Here is a 19170-nt window from a genome sequence, read left to right as displayed (position 1 = left end):
AAGAGTTTTGACTGATTTTTTCCCCCTCCTATTGCTTATTATTTCCCTTGGATATTTTTTACTCGTCCTTTAAATGTATAAAAATTGAAGGTCATCTATTAATACTATAAATTTTATTCGTAAAACACCTCAAATAAAGTACGGTTTCAAATTTTGTTTTCTCAGGTGGCAGATTTTAGGATTATTATTTTTGGAAGCATTCATAAAATAATGCAGAAATTCTCAGCCCTCTGGGAATTGCCACATGAGGCTAGACCTACTGTAGAGTGTGCTCATTTAATGTCCTTTTCCCCCCAGACACCACAGGAAAAAACAAATAGTTGCAGTTGTAGCAGGACCATGAGAGGCAGACTCTGCATTTTATTCCCACTGAGACCTGAAAGCCTTCCTGGAGGGGTAGTACTAAGGTTAGGCTCAAATTGCAGCATCGCCTAGTAGATGGAGCACAAGCCTTGGAGTCAGAAGGACTGGGTTCTAATCCCAGCTCTGCCACTTATCTGCTGTGTGACCTAGCACAAGTCACTTCTCTTCTCTGTACCTCAGTTACCTCCTCTGTAAAATCGGGATTAAGACTGTGAGTCCTTGTGGGACATGAACTGTGTCCAACCTGAGCAACTTGTATCTACCCCAGCGCTTGGAACATAGTAAGTGCTAAGTACCATTAAAAAAGATTGGGGGAAAGGGAACAAGTGGGCTAAGAGACTGGGCTAAGGGTACAGACAGGGTTGCTGGACAAAGAGACAAAATCAAATAACAATGTTTACTGAATGCTTACTTTGCCCAGAGCACTGTACTAAACCCTTGGGAAAGTACAATAGAGTTTGTAGACATGATTCCTCCCTGTCTAGGGAGGGAGGCAGATGTCAAAATTAATTTCAGGTAAGAGAAGGAACTAAGTGTAAGGATAGCTACATAAGTGTTATGGACATGAAGTGAGTAAGTGCTTATGGGGTTGGGACTAAATGCAAGGGTGAGGCAGGACAAACAGAAAACAGGATGGGGTGGGATTGGAAGCTGTCTTGGCTGAAAGAGAGAGAGGAGTAGAGATAGGGGAAAGAAAATATACAGCAGGCCTCAAAGCTTAGGGTGAGAGCCTCCAGTCCCATCTCCTCCCAAAGCATCCCTCGACTAACTGGAAACAGGCAGCAATCTCCTCCCCATTCCACACTTGGCCTGACAGCCCATTTCCATGTCATGGGAACCATGCCTCCTGAAGGCCTTAACAGCTCAGGAGATATATTTAAAAAAGAAAAAAATGTGTCCGATAGGCACATAGATTTCAGTGCGCCTGAATGTCTGGTTAGGTTGGCCTGCCCTGGTTGGCATGTTAGGAATGTGAATGCTGAGAACAATGCTTCCCAACCTGTTTTGCTTGAGGACACACCAGAGGAGACAACCTGAGGGCTCACACACTCCCTTCCCCTCCACACCCAAAATGGTGGAGGGGAAAGGGAAAAAGGTGGGATGAAGGAGCAGTTGTACATCCATATTGCTCCTCATGGGTGAATGCCACACTACACCACAACCTTTTATTTGTTTGAGTGGGAACACTGTAGTCAAAGATGGCGGTGCCTGCAAATTTTCAGAGCATGCTGGGAAGGTGCTAATTCACCCTCACTAAGAATCACTGTCCTAGAGAGCAGAGATTATGTGTTTAGGATTTATGAGAGTCAGGACCCAGCCCAGAACCAGGATAAGTGGGTGGTAGATCCTCATGGGCAGGGAGTGTGTGTGGTAGATCCTCTTGGGCAGGGAGCATGTCTACAGTCTCTGTTGTATTGTACTCTTCCAAGTGCTTAGTTCACAGTAAAGCACTCAATAAATAAGATTCATTAATGCCGCTGACAATTTAATAAGAGAGGTGGAGAGCCAAGAGGAGGTTCTCAGGGAGGGGAATGACATCTCAGGCGGCAATGTCATCTTCAGCAACATCATCTACGGTGGCAGTATCTTTGAGAAGCACAGTGGCCTATTGGTAAGATCATGGGCCTGGGAGTCAGAGAACCTGGGCTCTAATTCCAGCCCCACTGCTTACCTGTTGTGTGATCTTGGGCAAATCACCTGACTTTGCAGCCTCAGTTTCCTCATCTGTAAAATGGGGAATCAATGCCTGTTCTCCTTTCCCCCCAGACTGTGAACTCTATGTGGGATGGGGCTGTGTCTGACATGATTATTATGGCACATAAGCACTTAATATCACAATAATAATTATAATTTGGTAGGTAAATTCTTAAATGACAAGCAATGTACAAAGCACTGGAGTAGATAATTAGGTTCCACCTGGAGACTTGAGTTTAAGTAAGCAGTACTGAATCCCCATATACAGGTGAGGAAACAGGCACAGAGACATTAAGTGATTTGACCAAGGTCACACAGCAGGTAAGTGGCAGAGTCTGGATTAGAACCCAGGTCCTTTGACTCCCCAGTTCACACCCTTTCCACTAGAACACTATATGGTAATTACCATGGACTATTCATCCATTAATTTGTTCAAACTTCCCTCAGATAACTGGTTTCCCCTTTAAGAGACTTTTGTTTTTTCATCTGCGGAATGGAGAAATTACCATTGGTTTCTGACCTAAAGTGGCAGAGGAGGCTTTTGGGGTTGATGATTGTCAAGGTCGCTCCTGCCCACATTGATGAGAATATCACAGGTTGTTTTTTAATTAATTATGGTACTTGCCAAGTACTTATTATGAGACAAGCACAGAACTAAACTGTGGGGTAGATACAAGATAATCAGGTTAGATACATTCTCTGTTCCACATGGGCCTCACAGTCTACAGGAAAGGAAGAATAAGTATTTAGTCCACATTTTACAGGTGACTAAGGAAACTGAGGAACAGAGAAATTAAATGACATACCTGCCCAAAGTCACAAAGCAGGCAACTCTAGACTATAAACTCGTCCTCTAGACCATAAATTCTTTGTGGGTAAGGAATGTGCCTGTTTATCGTATTGTACTCTCTCAAGCGCTTAGTACTGTCCTCTGCATGCAGTAAGCACTCATTATGACTGAAATTGTGATCTAGTGGATAGACCTCAGGCCTGGAAGTCAGAAGGACTTGGATTCTAATCCCACTCTGCCACTTGTCTATGTGACTTGCGTACACCTCAACTTCTCTGTGCCTCAATGATCTCATCTGTAAAATAGGGATTAAGACTGTGAGCCCTATGTGGGACAAGGACTGTGTCCAACCTGGTTATTTTATATCTTCCCCAGTGCTTAGTACGGTGTCTGGCACATGGCACAAATACCACAGTTATCATCATCAATATTGAATACGATTGAATGAACTGGCAGAGCCGGAATTAGAACTTGGGTCCTCTTACTCTCAGGCCCGTACTCTTTCCACTAAGCCACAATCGCAGAATGAACAAGCATCCCAAAGAAGCTAAGTTTACCACCATTCCAAGGGCTCTTAGTCAAGCAGCTATTTCAAGACTCATCGATAAGTCGCCGTAGAGTTGAGAGAGGATACAGGGGGAGGAGAAGCTGGAAGAGAATGGGTAATGGATATAAACCCCCAACATCTCCCTGCTAAAAAGACTATAACAGTAGCTCTGATGACCATCTGTAGTTTCTGGGTATCAGTGGCCCTGACAACGGGGGGAGAAATTAACCCAGAATATCAAGATTGTAGGAGGGAATAAAAAAAATAATAATAGTAAGATTTATTAAGTATTTTTTTAAATTAAGCACTTACTATGCTCCAGGCACTGCTCTAAGCACTAAGGTAGATACAAGCTCATTAGGTTGGACACAGTTTAAGGTCCCAACATGGGACTCACAGCTTTAATCCATGTTTTATTAATACTAAAATAATGATGGTATTTGTTAAACACTATGTGTCAAGCAGTGTTCTAAGCACTGGGGTAGTTACAGGGTAATCAGGTTGTCTCACGCGGGGCTCACACTTTTAATCTCCATTTTACAGATGAGGTAACAGACAGAAAGAAGTTAAGTGACTTGCACAAGTTTACATAGCTGACAAGTAACACAGCTAGGATTAGAACCCAAGTCCTTCTGACTCCCAGACCTCCTCTCTATCCATTAGACCACACCATTTCCCATACCAAGCACTGTTTGCTAAGTAAGCCCGTCAAAGGGCAGGGACTGTATCTGTTACCGATTTGTACCTTCCAAGCGCTTAGTACAGTGCTCTGCACATAGTAAGCGCTCAATAAATACTATTGAATACTACTGAATGAATAAGCACTGAATTTTAAACCTTAAGTTAGATAGACAAGATAACTAGGTTGGACACTGTCCTTGTCCCACACGGGGCTATTTAGGTAGGAAAACAAGTACTGATCCCCATTTTATTGATGAGGAAGCTGCAGCACCTAGAAGTGATTTGCCCACGGTCACACAGCAGGCAAGTGGCAGAGTTTAAAATCCAGGTCCTCTAACTCCTAGAGTCTTTCTATTTGACCATATTGCTTCCCGGGGTGCTTTGTGGGTTCGTGCTTCCGGTGCAGGAACCCTGGAGAGGAGGCAGATTGGCCACTCCATTAACAATGGAAAAGCAGGGCCATCGATAGCAGCCCTTTTCAGTGAAAAGGACAACTTTCATTCAACCACCTCCCCCTCTAGACTGTAGACTATCAGCTCTGATGTAATGTATTCTCCCATGCACGTAGTACAGTACTGTGTGCTCAGTACAGTGCACACAATAAGTTCTCAATCAGTATCACTGATGGATCTCAATTGAACGTTGCCAAGGAATTGCTCTCACCCTGCTGGCCAGGTGTTGGGGCTCCTGTTTTATTTTGGAAGCCAACCCCAGTGTAATATGGGACGGAAACATTCAGTGGGTTAAATGTCCTGAAGCACTAAACGGGCTTCCACTGATCAATATCATTTAAACAAATTTAGGAGGAGATCCTTACAAACACAGCTTCTCTTATCGTAGGTGAGGCAAAGATAAGGGAGAGACATTCCAGCCTCCACTCTCCTTGTTTTCAACTCTCCCATATGCATCATTCTAGAAAATTTCTACTTTCAAAACTCAGTGTTCCAAGCCACTTCAACAATGCTGAAGTCACAAATGAAAAGGAACAAACAAGAGGGAAAACAAAATAAACCTCCTCCCAGTTCCAAACCCATGATGCAATGTTGTTTCTCCCAGTACAATAACCTTAAAGGACAGTGGGACGCACCGAAGGGCAGATAGTATAAGTCTAGAAAGCAGGGTAATGGATCTGGAAGGCAGGCTTTTGGTTTTTTTGGTGGGGTTTTTAAATGATATTTAAGCACTTACTATATGTCAGGCACTGTATTAGGTGCCGGGTTCCAAGCTAATCAGGTTGGATATAGCTGATGTCCTACCGCGACTCACATTTTGAATTCTCATTTTACAGATGAGGTACCTGAGGCACAGAGAAGTCAAGTGACTTACCCAAGGTCACACAGTAGACACATGGCAGAGTCAGGATGAGAACTCAGGCCCTTCGAGTCCCAGGTCTGTACTCTGTCCTTTGGGCCACACTGCTTTAGTTCCAGGTCTGCCGCTGGGCTGTTGTATGCCCTTAGCCAAGTCAGTGAAACCAAAGTCCCCTGACCCAGGGCATTTTCATTAACTAAAACCTTCACATCTCACCACAGTCTATCATTTCCAGGGCCACTAGCTCCTGATGAGCTAAAAAACACTTCATCTGGAGTACAGTACAGTCGTATACTACATTTTTGAAAGGGAAAATAAAGTACCAAAGTACCGCCTCTAGCCACATAGAGATAGTCTATGCACTATCTCCTCCCAATGACTCCTCTCCAAACTCCTTGAGTGAGTTGTCTACAACGCGTCCACTTCCTTTCCTTCAATTTGCTCCTTGACTCCCTCCAATCTGGCTTCCGTCCCCTTCACTCCGCAAAAATTGCTCTCTCAAAATTCACCAATGTTCACAAGAGAAGCAACGTGAACTAGTGTCTAGATTGTAAGCTCGCTGCGAGGAGGGAATGTGTCTACCAACTCTTCTTGTATTGTAGTCTCCCAAGTTTTGAGTACAGTGCTCTGCTCACGGTAAGCACTCAATAAATGTAATTACCTCACTTGCATAAGGAGGTATTTCTGCTCAACACCAGCTGATTTCAAGAGATAGGTAGAGTGGGATGGGAAAACAGATGAAGGCTCCTCTAATTGCCTCCAGTCAGGCCCTCCCCTCAGTTTCAGAGTTAGTCACTCATATTTATTGGGTGTTTACTCTAAGCACAACACTGTACTAAGCACTTGGGAGAGTAGAATATAACAGAAGTGATGGGCCTATCTCCTGCACACAGCGCACTTAGGGTCTAGAGGGGGAGACAGACATGAATACAAGTAAATAAATTATGGCTATGTACATAAGTACCATAGGTCTAAGGGGAGAGTGAATTAATGGTACCAACCTAACTGCAAGGTGATACAAAAGGTAGTAGGAGAAGAGGAAATGAGTGCTTAGTCAGGGACGGCCTCTTGGAGGAAATGTGCTTTTGAAGCTGGGGAGAGTGATAGTCTGATGGATATGACGAGAGAGGGAATTCCAGGATGTGGGCTAGAGAGCAGCAGTGAGATTGAGGTACAGTGAGTAGGTTGGAGTTAGAGGAGTGAAGTGACGTGTGTGGCCCACCCCGGAGCAGTCCATCAATTTCTAACAATAAAATGACAATGATCATATTTGTTAAGAATTCATTATGTGCCAAGCACTGTTCTGAGCCCTGGGATAGATACAAGGTAATCAAGTTGGATACAGTCCCTGTCTTACATGGGACTCACAGTCATAATCCCCATTTTACAGATGAGGTAACTGAGGTACAGAAAAGTTAACTGACTGCCCAAGGCCACAGCAAACCAGTGGTCGAGCTGGGATTAGAACCCAGGTCCTTCAGAATCCCAAGCCGGTCCTCTTCAATGGCCAAGCTCATGCATCCATGCATTCATTCAGTCGTATTTACTGAGCACGTATTGTGTGTACAGCACTGTACTAAGTGCTTGGAAAGTACAACTCGGCAACATATAAAGACAATCCCTACCCAACAACGGGCTTACAGCCTCACCCAATCTAGTCACAGGACTTCAAGATGAAGCAGGCGTCCAAGAAAAAAGACTGTACTGGGGACGGGGAATAATGATATAGTCCTTGACCTTGAAAAGCTCAAAAACTAAGGGGTTGAAAAGAAACAACTCAAATTAAAATTCCAAATTTCATTTTAGAAAAAAAACACACATAACCAAAATTCTAACATCAAGAACAAACCCTGGCCTCCAAACCAGAATGAGTGAGGGGAGGGCCTCTCTCAGCCAAATTGACTTTCAGAGCACCTCCATGGGGACTGCAGCCCTTGCTTCTACAACAGGCTCTGGGCCAGAGGAGGATTAAGAGCAGCTCTACCTTAAAGCAGAGGGTGGCATGGTGTGGGCCGGGGGTGGGGGGAAAACAGTCCCAAGAGATCCCTGCCCCGCTCAGCTTCCCCTCACCTTCTGAGGACAGCATTCAACCATCCCCTTCATCACACTTCTCCTACCACGTTGCTGTCTTGAGGGAGTCCTCTAAAGAAACAAAATGGTATTTGTTAAGTGCTCACTACATGGCAGACACTGTACTAAATGCATGGGTAGAGCTCGTTGTGGGCAGAGAAAATATCTGCTGATTCTATTGTATTGTACTCTCCCAAGTACTTAGTACAGTGTTCCACATGTAGTAAGCTCTCGATAAATACCTTTGATTAATACAAGCTGATCAGGTTGGACACAATCCATGTCCCAGGCGGGGCTCGCAGTCTTAATTCCCACTTTACAGATGAGGGAATTGAGGCACAGAGAAGTTGAATGTCTTGTCCAAGGTTCCATAACAGACATGTGGTGGAGACAGGATTAGAACCCAGGTCCTTCTGACTCCCAGGCCTGTGTGCTAACCACTTGGCCACGCTGCTTAACAAATGCCGCTCTCGTCATGATTATTATTTCCAGAGCTTATCAAGGCCTCCCCTATGCCACCTAGGAGGATCAATGATCTACAGATGAACCACCAGCTGGCAGAGCAGAGAGCTGCACACACCATCAGATACACTATCAGTGCTGCCCTGAAGTCAGAAGTGGATGGGAATGTGCTTGGGCTGGGGGGTCTGGGCAGAGTCTCCTTTCCCCGGGCAGCCCTCACTTTTGCGACTATATAAACCTGCTGCCAAAGATCGAAGGTCACCATCCTCAACAAATAACGTTCCGTATCACCTGTGTGGTTAGCGAGGAGTTGGCCAAGCTACAAAGCAATGGCGGGGGCCTTATTCTCTTGTAGCCGAGGTCAGCAACCTTTTTGAGCAGATGATCCAAATGGGAAAAAAAAAAAAAAAAACAAGCTTTGAGCGGCTGGGGCACAAAGAGCCAATCTCAAATTTAAAAGACACATTAATGTAGCTAAAACAATCAATGGTATTTAAGCACTTTGTGCAGAGCACTGTACCAAGGCCTTGGGAGAGTACAATACAACAGAATTAGTGGACATGTTCACTGTCCGTAATGGACCTACATTCTAAATGTCTTAGGCCTGGGATTCCTAGGGCAGGCATGTAGGTCTAAGTTCTGCTCATGCCAGCAGTCTCCCATCTCCAGTGGGAGGGTGGAGCGAGAATTCTCTGGTCCTCCAAATGACTCAGGGTGGAAAGAGTATCATGGAGCATACCCCCAACCAGGCCATCCTTGGGTCCCCGGGCAGGGGACCGGACCCGTGGCCTTCTAGGGGATGGCGGACCCCTGGGTGGACTGCTTATAGCTGGCAGGTACTAGGGAGGTGGGGGCCTGACCTTCCCTGCCCCCAGGGAATAATGGGATGGATAAGTCCAGCAGCCCCACTCCACCTGCCGCCCTTTTTAGGGAAGGTACGGGAGCGGCACCATGCACAGTTGCGGCCCCTGGTGCCGGGGCCCGAGATATTGGGTGGCAGGCTTAGATGACTCACTCTCTCTGACTAGAAGAGATTGCAAGATGAGTCAGACCCCAAGCCATAAGTTACCGACCCCTAGTAACTTATGGACACATTGCTCTAACTTTATAGTCAGTATAGCCCTCTCAGTTGTAACTACGGCAAGCCCACATCACAAGCCAAGAAGGCATACACACCAGTCTAAATCCTTGAGGACAGGAGAGAGAAGTTACAACTATTCACCTTAGCCCTCAGTTTCCCTTTCTGCAAAATGAGAACCATGCCATTCTTGCATCATTATTTAAGTGTGAATTTGAATACAGTTAATAAAAATCCATATTATCTTCTGCTGAACTGCCAAAAATTGCTGCTCTTCTCCAATTCCCAGTCCAGCTGAGATCCACGTGGCTAAAATCAGCCAAGGCCCTACAGTTCAAAGAATGATTAAAGCTGAATTTACTATCTAATGAGCACTAAATATTTCCATTATGACAGGCATCAGCTTTTTTTCTAGTCCTAGGTGTACCAAAGAAATAATAAAGAAGTTTGACTTTTGAGCAATATCAACAACAATAAAGTATTTGTTTTGTTAAGTGCTTACTATGTACCAAGCGCTGTTTTCAGCACTGGAGTAGGTAAAAGATAATCAGGTTGGACATCACACCTATCCCACAAGAGGCTCACAGTCTAGACAGCGAAGCAGCGTGGCTCAGTGGAAAGAGCACGGGCTTTGGAGTCAGGGTTCATGAGTTCGAATCCCAGCTCTGCCACTTGTGGGCTGTGTGACTGTGGGCAAGTCACTTAACTTCTCTGTGCCTCAGTTCCCTCATCTGTAAAATGGGGATTAAGACTGTGAGCCCCACATGGGACAACCTGATTCCCCTATGTCTACCCCAGCGCTTAGAACAGTGCTTGGCACATAGTAAGCGCTTAACAAATACCAACATTATTATTATTATTAGATAGAAGGGAATAGATTTAACCCCGATTTTATGGACAAGGGAACTGAGGTGCAGAGCAGTTAAATTACTTGCTCAAGGTCACACAGCAGACAAATAGCAGAGCTGGGATTAAAATCCAGGTCCCCTGACTCTCAGGCCCATGATCTTTCCACTAGGCCAGTGAAAGACTGCTTTGACTGCCAGGTAAAAGTAAAAAAAAAAACCACCCCAAAACATAGCAAAAAAACCTAATCAGTGGTGGGCCTTGGCTAAGAGAGACTGGCAGAGGCTCCCAAAAATGGAGGTCTACCCTGGAAAGCCCTTAAGCTCCAAGTAGAAAGCCCAGGAAGAGTGAACGTGGAAGGGGCTGGAGCGGCTCACCATGGACATGGACACTAGCTCTATACAGAGCCCCAGCTCAAGCCCCCTCGCACAATCTGGCCAGGATAATGAAAGCAATAAACCAATCCCCGGCCTTCCCCACCCATTCCAGTGACAGAGTCCATCAACGGATGATAAATTCTTTCCAGGCATTGATGTTAAACTTGGGGCTTTCTCCCCCCTCCCCATCTTGGTAGGGGTGGTCTCTAGAACCAGCGTGGCCTAGTGGAAAGAGCACAGGGCTGGGAGTCGGAGGACTTGGATTCTAATCTAGGCCTTGCCAGGTGCTTCCTGTGTGACCTTGGTAAAGTCACAGTTTCTCTGTGTCTCAGTTTTCTCAACTGTAAAATGGGGATTAAATAGCTATTCTCCCTCTTACCATGGATGTCATGGGGAACAGGGACTGTGTCTGACCTAATTAACTTGTACCTAGCCCAGGGCTTAGAAGATGAGAGCAGTGTTTGACATATAGTAAGTGCTTAAAGACTACAAAAAAAAATGGTTAAATCAACTGCACATCACAATTCAGTCACTTTAAAAAAAAAACCATCCGTCAGAGAAATGACTGTCCGTGACCTAGAAAGGCAAAACTGCAGCAGCACTGAAATGCCAGAATTCATTCATTCGATCATATTGTTTGATCGCCTTCTGTGTATAGAGGACTATACTATGCACTTGTGAGAGTACAACAATAAACAGACATTCCCTGCCGACAAGGAGCTCAGAGTCTAGAGATGGGGAGGCAGACTTCAGTACTAATGACAAGAACTTCTTGAACACCTAATTCCAGGAAAACTTACATTTCTCTCCAAAGCATCTCAGGTCAGGAAGGAACAGCATGGGGGCTTCACATCCCAAGATTTTCCCACCAGCGGCTCTTACAGGGCTCCGCTACTTCACCCATGATGTGGTGACTTGGCTCCCTGAAGGGGAAGAAGATGCAGAAGAAAACTGAGCAGAGGGTGTGCCTCTTTGGGACTTCCAGAAGAGAACCAGATTCCCAAAGATGAAAGAAAGCCAAACACATTTTTCTGTGGTATTTATTAAGGACTTGCTATGTGCCCAGACACTTTACAGAGCTGTGGAGAAGATAAAAGTTAATCAGGTTGGACATAGTCCCTGTTCTTCAGAGGCTTGCGGTATTCATCCCCATTTTACAGATGAGGTAACTGAGGCACAGAGAAGTTAAACCATTTGCCCAAGGTCCCTCAGCAGAGTTCTTCTGACTCTCAGGCCTGTGCTCTACCTATTAAATAATGTTGGTATTTGTTAAGCGCTTACTATGTGCAGAGCACTGTTCTAAGCACTGGAGTAGACACTAGGGAACCAGGTTGTCCCACGTGGGGCTCACAGTCTTCATCCCCATTTTACAGATGAGGTAACAGGCACAGAGAAGTGAAGTGACTTGCCCACAGTCACCCAGCTGACAAGTGGCAGAGCCGGGACTCGAACCCAAGACCTCTGACTCCAAAGCCCGTGCTCTTTCCACTGAGCCACGCTGCTTCTAGGTCACACTGCTCCTGCAGTGCACATAGTAAGTGCTTAAATACCATGATTATCATTATTATCATCAATCCAGACCAAAGCGTGCCATTACCCTTTAGTAATAATAATTGTGGCATTTAAGGGCTTCCTACAGGACAAGCATTATCCTGAGCCCTGGGGTAAATACAATATAATAGAGAGGGAGAACAGACATTACACAGATGAAGAAACTGAGGCACAGAGAAGTTTCTTGTCACCCAGCAGGCAGGTGGTGGATCTGGGATCAGAACCTGGGTCCTTTGGCTCCCGTTCCTTTACTCTTGTCACTAGGCTAGACAGTGTTTCCCTCAGTGAGCCAGATTTCCCAAGAATGCCCACCAATCAGGACTGGCCCCAGCAGTTTAATAACAGCTGAAGCAGCATGGCCTAGTGGAAAGAGCATGAGCTTGGGAGTCGGAGACCTGGGCTCTAAGCCCAGCTTTGCCAGTTACTTGTTGTATGACCTTGGGCAAGTCATTTAACTTTTCTGCCCTTCAGTTCCCTCTTCTGTAAAAAGTGGGGATTAAACCCTATTCCCCCCTACTTAGACCCATAGGGGACAGGGACTGTATTCAACCTGATTACCTTGTATCTACCCCAGTGCTTAGTACAGTGCTTGACACAAAGTAAGTGCTTAACAAGCACCATATAAAAAAGGCCCTGAGCCAGATGGTATTTCATAGCTCAATGGGGAAAAAGATGGAGGGAGAGTAAGCAGTAACGCTTTCTTGCATAACAACCTCCTTTCCCTTTCAGTCTACATGCCATGCTGCAGCTGCCAGGATCACTTAAAGGAAAAATCACTCATCATATACACACCCACTCCTCAAACACTTCCAACTGTTCCCCACACCCTCCATTTGGATCAAAAACTCCCTCCCGTGGTCTCCAAGGCTCTCCACCATCTCTCCATTTCACACACTTTCATCCACTCCACTCCAACTTCCAGTCCTCACTCCTCCCAAACTTGCCTTCCAACTGTTCTTCCCTCTCAACTCTGTCCTTCCAACCCATGCTTGAGGTGTTCTCCTGGTCTGGAACTCCCTGCCCCACAATCAAAATACACAAGGTCTCAGTTCTTTCCCACTTCAAAGCCTCCTAAAATTCCTCCTCCTCTGATAAGGCTTCTATGATTAACTTCTATTGTTCCAAGTAATTTCAACCTAACAGTCACCATTGTCTCTTAAGCTTTTATACTCAGCATTAGCATTTATGCATAAGTGAACATGTCTATGATTTATTCTGATATTTCACCTTGGTCTACCCGCTCTACAATATGATCCTTGCTCTTTCTACTATTGGTACATAATTTTGAAGTCCATGCCTCCTCCATTACAGTATGTTCTTTGTGGACAAAGAATGTGTGTTTTACTGTTATTGTACTTCCCCTAGTGTGCTGCCTTCAGCAGGTGCTCAATAAATACCATGGCTTCTACTATACCACCAGCACTGCAGTGGTTCTACTCCTTGACCTTCCCCCTCCCCAAATCAAGATGGGGAAACTTTGGCTGTCAGTCCAGCACCACACCAAGTTTAGCCAGGGGTGGGGATGCAAGGTTGATGAGTAGTACTATTGGAGAAACAGGAAGTTCTTCTCTCAATCCCTTCCTCCCATTTTAGGACCATGGCATATCCCACCCAAGTCCACCACTCACCAGGGCTGTCAGAGGAGGGAGAGTCAGGGCTCAGAACTGTTTTGTCTGCCCCTTAAACCACGTCTGCATCATCTCACCTACTTATCCTAGAACACAGGTTCCTGTTCTTGCAAAAGTGTGTTAAGACAAATTCTTGTAATAGCATTCATTCAGTTGTATTTATTGAGCACTTACTTTGTATAAAGCACCATACTAAGTGCTTGGGGGAGTACAATACAACAACAGACACATTCCCTGCCCACAACGAGCTCATATTCTGGGGTGGGAGGTGGGGGTGGAACGACAAACATTAATATACATAAAAAAATTAATAGCATTTCCCTGTTCCTATACTGCACGCTCATAACTTCTAATTGTTTCCTCCAAAACAGTGGCATGCTTTACCCAAATAAGCCTCCATGGTCAGGCACACATACCCCCAGTTCCCTAATAACATCCTAGCCAAAACACAACTTGACAGAAGTGACACACATATCTGACAGAACGGAGTGAACCCAAAAACAGTGGCTGATACAAGCTGGTCTGTGACCTTAGGCCTGTACAGGTATTCCCCACAGGATCATATGGAGAATACAAGATTATGTGGCAAAGGAACAGAATGTGCTCTTCAGCTTTTTCCAATTCCTTAGGCGGTAGTTGGACAAAGCATTAAACTACCTTTTCCTATGTTGGCTTTCAGTGTCATGAGTCACACTGCCTCCATGCCCAGCATAGCTACAGGGCAGTGGGGAGGTGGCCCAGTTTTAGGAAGAAGCACCAAGAGAAAGAAAGGTTATGGTCATTTCTCCTGCCAATGGTATGACTTGGTTGAGTCTGTAAAATTTCTTTCTTAACCAGCATCTACACCCTGACAATGGGACCCAAGCAGTTGAAGACAACTGTTTGGCCCTAATACTGGTATTTAAACTTGTTGTGGGCAGGCAATGTGTTTGCCAACCCTGTTTTCTCCCAAGCATTTAGCTTGGTATGTGGGCAAGGAACGTGTCTCCCAATTGTGTTCTCTCCCAGGCACTTAGGACAGTGTTCTGTAAATATTAAGTGCTCAATAAATACCACTGGTGGTGATAATAGCCAAAACAACATTCTTTAGCAGGAGGGATTCCTGACCCCAGATTCCTCTCTCTCTGTGTAGGAGTTCAGGCCATTGGGATGACTGGAGGTGGAAGAGAAGGTTGTTCTAAGTCTCCTCCAAGCCATCTGGGCCATTTTATCTAGTGAGGACCTGGCTATTTGAGGGCTTTCCCCTGCCCACCATGGAATGACCCTTAAAGCTAATAGCCAGCAGCTCTCAAAATCATGGTGTTTCTCTGTTGGAAGATGCCAGGCCACCCTATGGTTACCTAGGGCACTCAAACCTATTGGGGGGGCAAAAGGGGGGCAGAGGCCATGGGCTGGGATTCCCATGCTGGGTGACAATTAAAGGGGCAAAAGGCATTAAAATGTTCTGGCCTTTATGGAATGACTGTCCTGAGGTGATGGTTATGCATTATGCTTTCTGACCTTGTCAGGGGTAAGGACTTAGTAAATATTATCAGGAGGAAATTCTTAACCCAAACCATCTGATTGCTCATTATGTGCTGGCTTTGGGGTGGGGAAGTTGTGCTCCCTTGCTTGGTGTGTTGTATGGCAAAGATCAAGATTCAGAAGCCCCCAACTTCTCACATCCCCAACACACACACACACATGTATGCATAAATATCTACACACCCATCTTAGCCTATCTATTCTCACTGACCCAAGTCTGCACAAAAAGTTGCTCAAGAGAAATTTTTAAAAGCCCTCCTCCTGAGACAGATAAATTGGATTTTTATCTGAGGAAAAAAGAGCAAAAAAAAAAAACAAAAACCTCCAAGGGAAGAGAGAATATGAAAATAGAGCAAAGTGCAATACGAAGGCTTCAAATAAATCAGAAAAGCCAAAAAGCAACATGTATTTTAGTGATTTCCCCCAAATGAAAAGAATCTCAAAATTAGGGGTGAATACAATAGGCAGTTATTTCTGTTTCCATGCACTACTAGTGCTCCTGGTGAATCTCATATTATGGGGAGATCAAAGTGTAGTACATCTCTCCTACTTCATCTGTGAACCCCATGTCGGGCAAGGACTGTGACCTGATTATCTTGGATCAATGCCTGCACTTAGTACAGCACCTGGTACATAGAGCTTAACAATGACCATTTTTCAAACCATAGTGAGTCTCCCTTCAGAAATAACAATAATAATAATAATGCTGGCATTTAAGTGTTCACTATGTGCCACACACTGTTCTAATTGCTGGGGTAGATACAAGGTAGTCAGGTTGACCCACATGGGGCTCGCAGTCTTAATCCTCATTTTGCAGATGAGGTCAGCGAGGAAATCAAATAGAGACTAAGCCTTGTTTTAGAGATTTGGGGACTGAGAACCTGAACAGAGGAGTTGACTCCAGGGCTAGTGGTTTGTCTGGTACCCATCACTCATTGTCACCCCTGCTAACTGTGGTCATGCTGGGGCACAGAGTTCGAGTGAATAGATAAGCAGGGGTGCAGTATGTCACAAATTGTATCAAAGGACTTGTGTGTGCATGACTTGGTGACTGCCACATAGTGTTGATGGGAGGTGGGGTTAATAATAATAAAAATTATGGTGTTTTTTTAAGCACTTATGTCCCAGGCACTGTACTAAGTGCTGGGGTGGATGCAAGATAATCATGTTGGACACGGTCCCTGTCTCACATCGAGCTCCCAGTCTCAATCCTCATTATACAGATGAGGGAACTGAGGCCCAGAGAATTCATTTAATTGTATTTATTAAGCACTTACTATATGCAGATCACTGATTAAGGGCTTGGGAAAGTACAGGACAACAATAAAAGTGACAGTTGCTGCCTATAACCAGCTCACAGTCTAGAGGTGGAGGGAGATGGAAATATAAACAGACATCAGTAAGTGAAGTGACTTGCCCAAGGTCACACAGTCAGGATTAGAACCCATGTCCTTTTGACTCTCAGGCCCATGCTCTATCCACTATGCCATGAAGAGGACTGGATTGGGAATGTTGGAGCTAGGCTGCAAGATGGGATCTAGGTTGCTGGGGGTTACCACTGTATTTTTTTGAAGAGCTTACTATAAAATAATAATGGTATTTGTGAAGTTTTCTCTGTGTGCCACACACTGTTCTAAGCACTAGGGTAGATACAAGGTAATCAGGTTGTCCCACAAGGGGCTCACAGTCTTAATTTCCATTTTACAGATGAGGTAACTGAGGTACAGAGAATTTAAGTGACTTGCCCAAGGTCTCACAGCAGACAAGTGCAGACCCACATCCTCTGACTCCCAAGCTCACGCTCTTGCCACTAGGCCATGCCGCTTCTCACGCCAGGCACTGTTCTAAAGTCTGGAGTAGATGCAAATTAATCAGGTCAGATATACCCCTCTCCTACATAGGCCTCACATTCTAAGCAGGAGAGTGAACAGATCTAGAATCCTCATTTTACAGGGAAGCACTATGGCCTAGTTCAAAGAGCACTGTTCCAGGCGCTGGGATAGATACAAGCTAATCAGGATGGCACAGTCCATGTCCCACTTGGGGCTCACAATCTTAATCCCCATGTCACCGATGAGAGAACGACAGCACAGAGAAGTGACTTTCCCCAGAGTCACCCACAGAGAACCTGGGTTCTAATCCAGATTCTGCCACTTGTCTGCTGTGTAACCTTGGGTAAGTCACTGTTCCAAGGTGAATTGGAGCACCCACCATCTCAAGATCAAAATGCTATCTCATAACTGCATGACTGGGGGCTGCGGTGTGGCTTAGTGGAAAGAGCACGAGCTTGGAAGCCAGAAGTCGTGAGTTCTAATCCAGGCTCCTCCACGTGTCAGCTGTGTGACTTTGGGTAAGCCACTTCACTTCTCTGTGCCTCGGTTACCACGTCTGTAAAATGGGGTTTAAGACGGTGAGCCCCACGTGGTACAACCCGATTACCTTGTATCTACCCCAGTGCTTAAACAGTGCTTGGCATATAGTAAGTGCTTAAATACCATTGTTATAATTCCCCCATTTAGACTGTGAGCTCGTTGTTGGGTAGGGATTGTCTCTGTTGCCAAATTGTACATTCCAAGTGCTTAGTACAGTGCTCTGCACATAGTAAGCGCTCAATAAATAAGATTGAATGAATGAATAACTGCCTAAGCTACCAAAGAGGAACTCAGATGTGCAAGCCGAAAACTGCCACTGCTACCAAAGCCGCTGGACACTCCAGGCCAGGAATGCAGAAAAAGGTGTCCCTACCTCCCAAGTCAACCAAATAAGGTACGGAGGAGCCGGGGCACACACGGAGATTGGACAAGCAGAATTCGGAAGCCTGAATGTCCCAGAAAGACAGGTAATAAATACCTGCCGCCTCCGACGTTCTGGGCAGCGGATCAGGACTTGCAGCAGCCAGCTGCCTGTCGCCTCTGCTCAGAGCGTGGGATGCCCGGTCTGACTGCACCAAATGAGGAGCTGTGAGAGAGGTGAATGTCTCACTGCAACCTCAAGGGGCTGGGAAGTAGGTGCTTCCCCATCTGCTCGTAATGCATAAGTCTAGTCCTCCCAAGTGGGAAGTATCTGTAGGATGCAGGGTGCCAAACTAAGTATACGCCTTCCAAGATGAAGTTCAATTCACCATGTGTGAATAACTAAAATATAAGGGAATTCCTCTGAGGGAAATGAATCAATTCACCTCAATTCAAGCGCTTAGTACGGTACTCTGCACATAGTAAGCTTGCAATAAATACAACTGACAGACCTTGCGTGACTCGATAAAAAAATGTATATTTCTCCAGAAGGGAAAGTTCAGTTCACCATGTGGAATAAATCTTGCTTGGCTCAACCTGATTTCGATCTCTCAGTCTTGCCGCACGGATCCTCGAACCCAGCCCTGCACAATGGGTGATAGTCACTTAACTTTTCTGTGCCTCAGTTTCCTCATCTCTAAAATGGGGATTAAATCCTACTCCTTCCTACTTAAGAATGTGAGCCCCATGTGGGTCAGGAATTGTGTCCAACCTGTTTATCTTGCATCTACCCCAGTGCTTAGCACATACTAAGTATTTAACAAATACCATCATTATTACTGATGAGGAAACAGGCACACAGAAGTGACTTGCCCAAGTAACACAACAAGGAAGTGGTACAGCTGGGATCAGAACCCAGGTCCTCTGACTCCCAGGCTTGTGCTCTTTCTACTAAGGCCACACTGTAGCGACTTTCTAACTTGCAATACACCGTTGGACTGAAGAAAACCCATTGCTGATCTAGACCCTACCAGTCATGTTGGGAAGCAAAATCTTCAGGGTCTCATTCAAGGTCAGCCATCTTGGGCATAATGCAGGAGCTTAGCTCTCTAATCAGTGGTATTTATTAAGCATTTATTGTGTGCAGAACATTATATTAAGCACTTGGGAGAGCATAACCTTTGTGTTAGGAAAACTTCAACATAGTAACCACGATTCAGTGGTAATTAGGCTAGGGGACAGATGGTTTGGAAATCCCACCTTGACTGATTTTGTTACTTTTAAGTCCACCATTAACAAAATACTTTAAATCCTTGCCACTTTTATTTTTACTATTAATGTGTGGTATAAGTCCTGGGGTAGATATAATCCAATCAGATCCAGTCCCTGTCCCATAAGGGGCTAACAATTCATTCAATCATATTTATTGACCACTTACTGTGTGCTGAGTGCTGTACTGAGCACTTGGGAGAGTACAATAATAGACAAATTCCCTACCCACAATGAGCTAAGTGG

At 45.1% G+C, this 19170-nt stretch overlaps 1 long non-coding RNA gene across 1 annotated transcript in view; it reads right to left on the bottom strand.

Moving 5' to 3' along the window:
• LOC114810082 overlaps window positions 1-19170 on the bottom strand; it is a 69181-nt gene that overhangs the window by 33115 nt on the left and 16896 nt on the right. Inside the window, exon 2 of the long non-coding RNA XR_003757813.2 lies at window positions 11021-11143. This is a non-coding gene — a long non-coding RNA (uncharacterized LOC114810082). The remainder of the gene's footprint in view (window positions 1-11020; window positions 11144-19170) is intronic.

This window comes from Ornithorhynchus anatinus, chromosome 3 (genome assembly GCF_004115215.2).
Source record: "Ornithorhynchus anatinus isolate Pmale09 chromosome 3, mOrnAna1.pri.v4, whole genome shotgun sequence".
In the NCBI taxonomy this organism is placed as follows: domain Eukaryota; kingdom Metazoa; phylum Chordata; class Mammalia; order Monotremata; family Ornithorhynchidae; genus Ornithorhynchus; species Ornithorhynchus anatinus.
The sequence above is the reverse complement of the archived record's forward strand: the minus strand, read 5'-3'. Positions and strand labels throughout refer to the sequence as shown.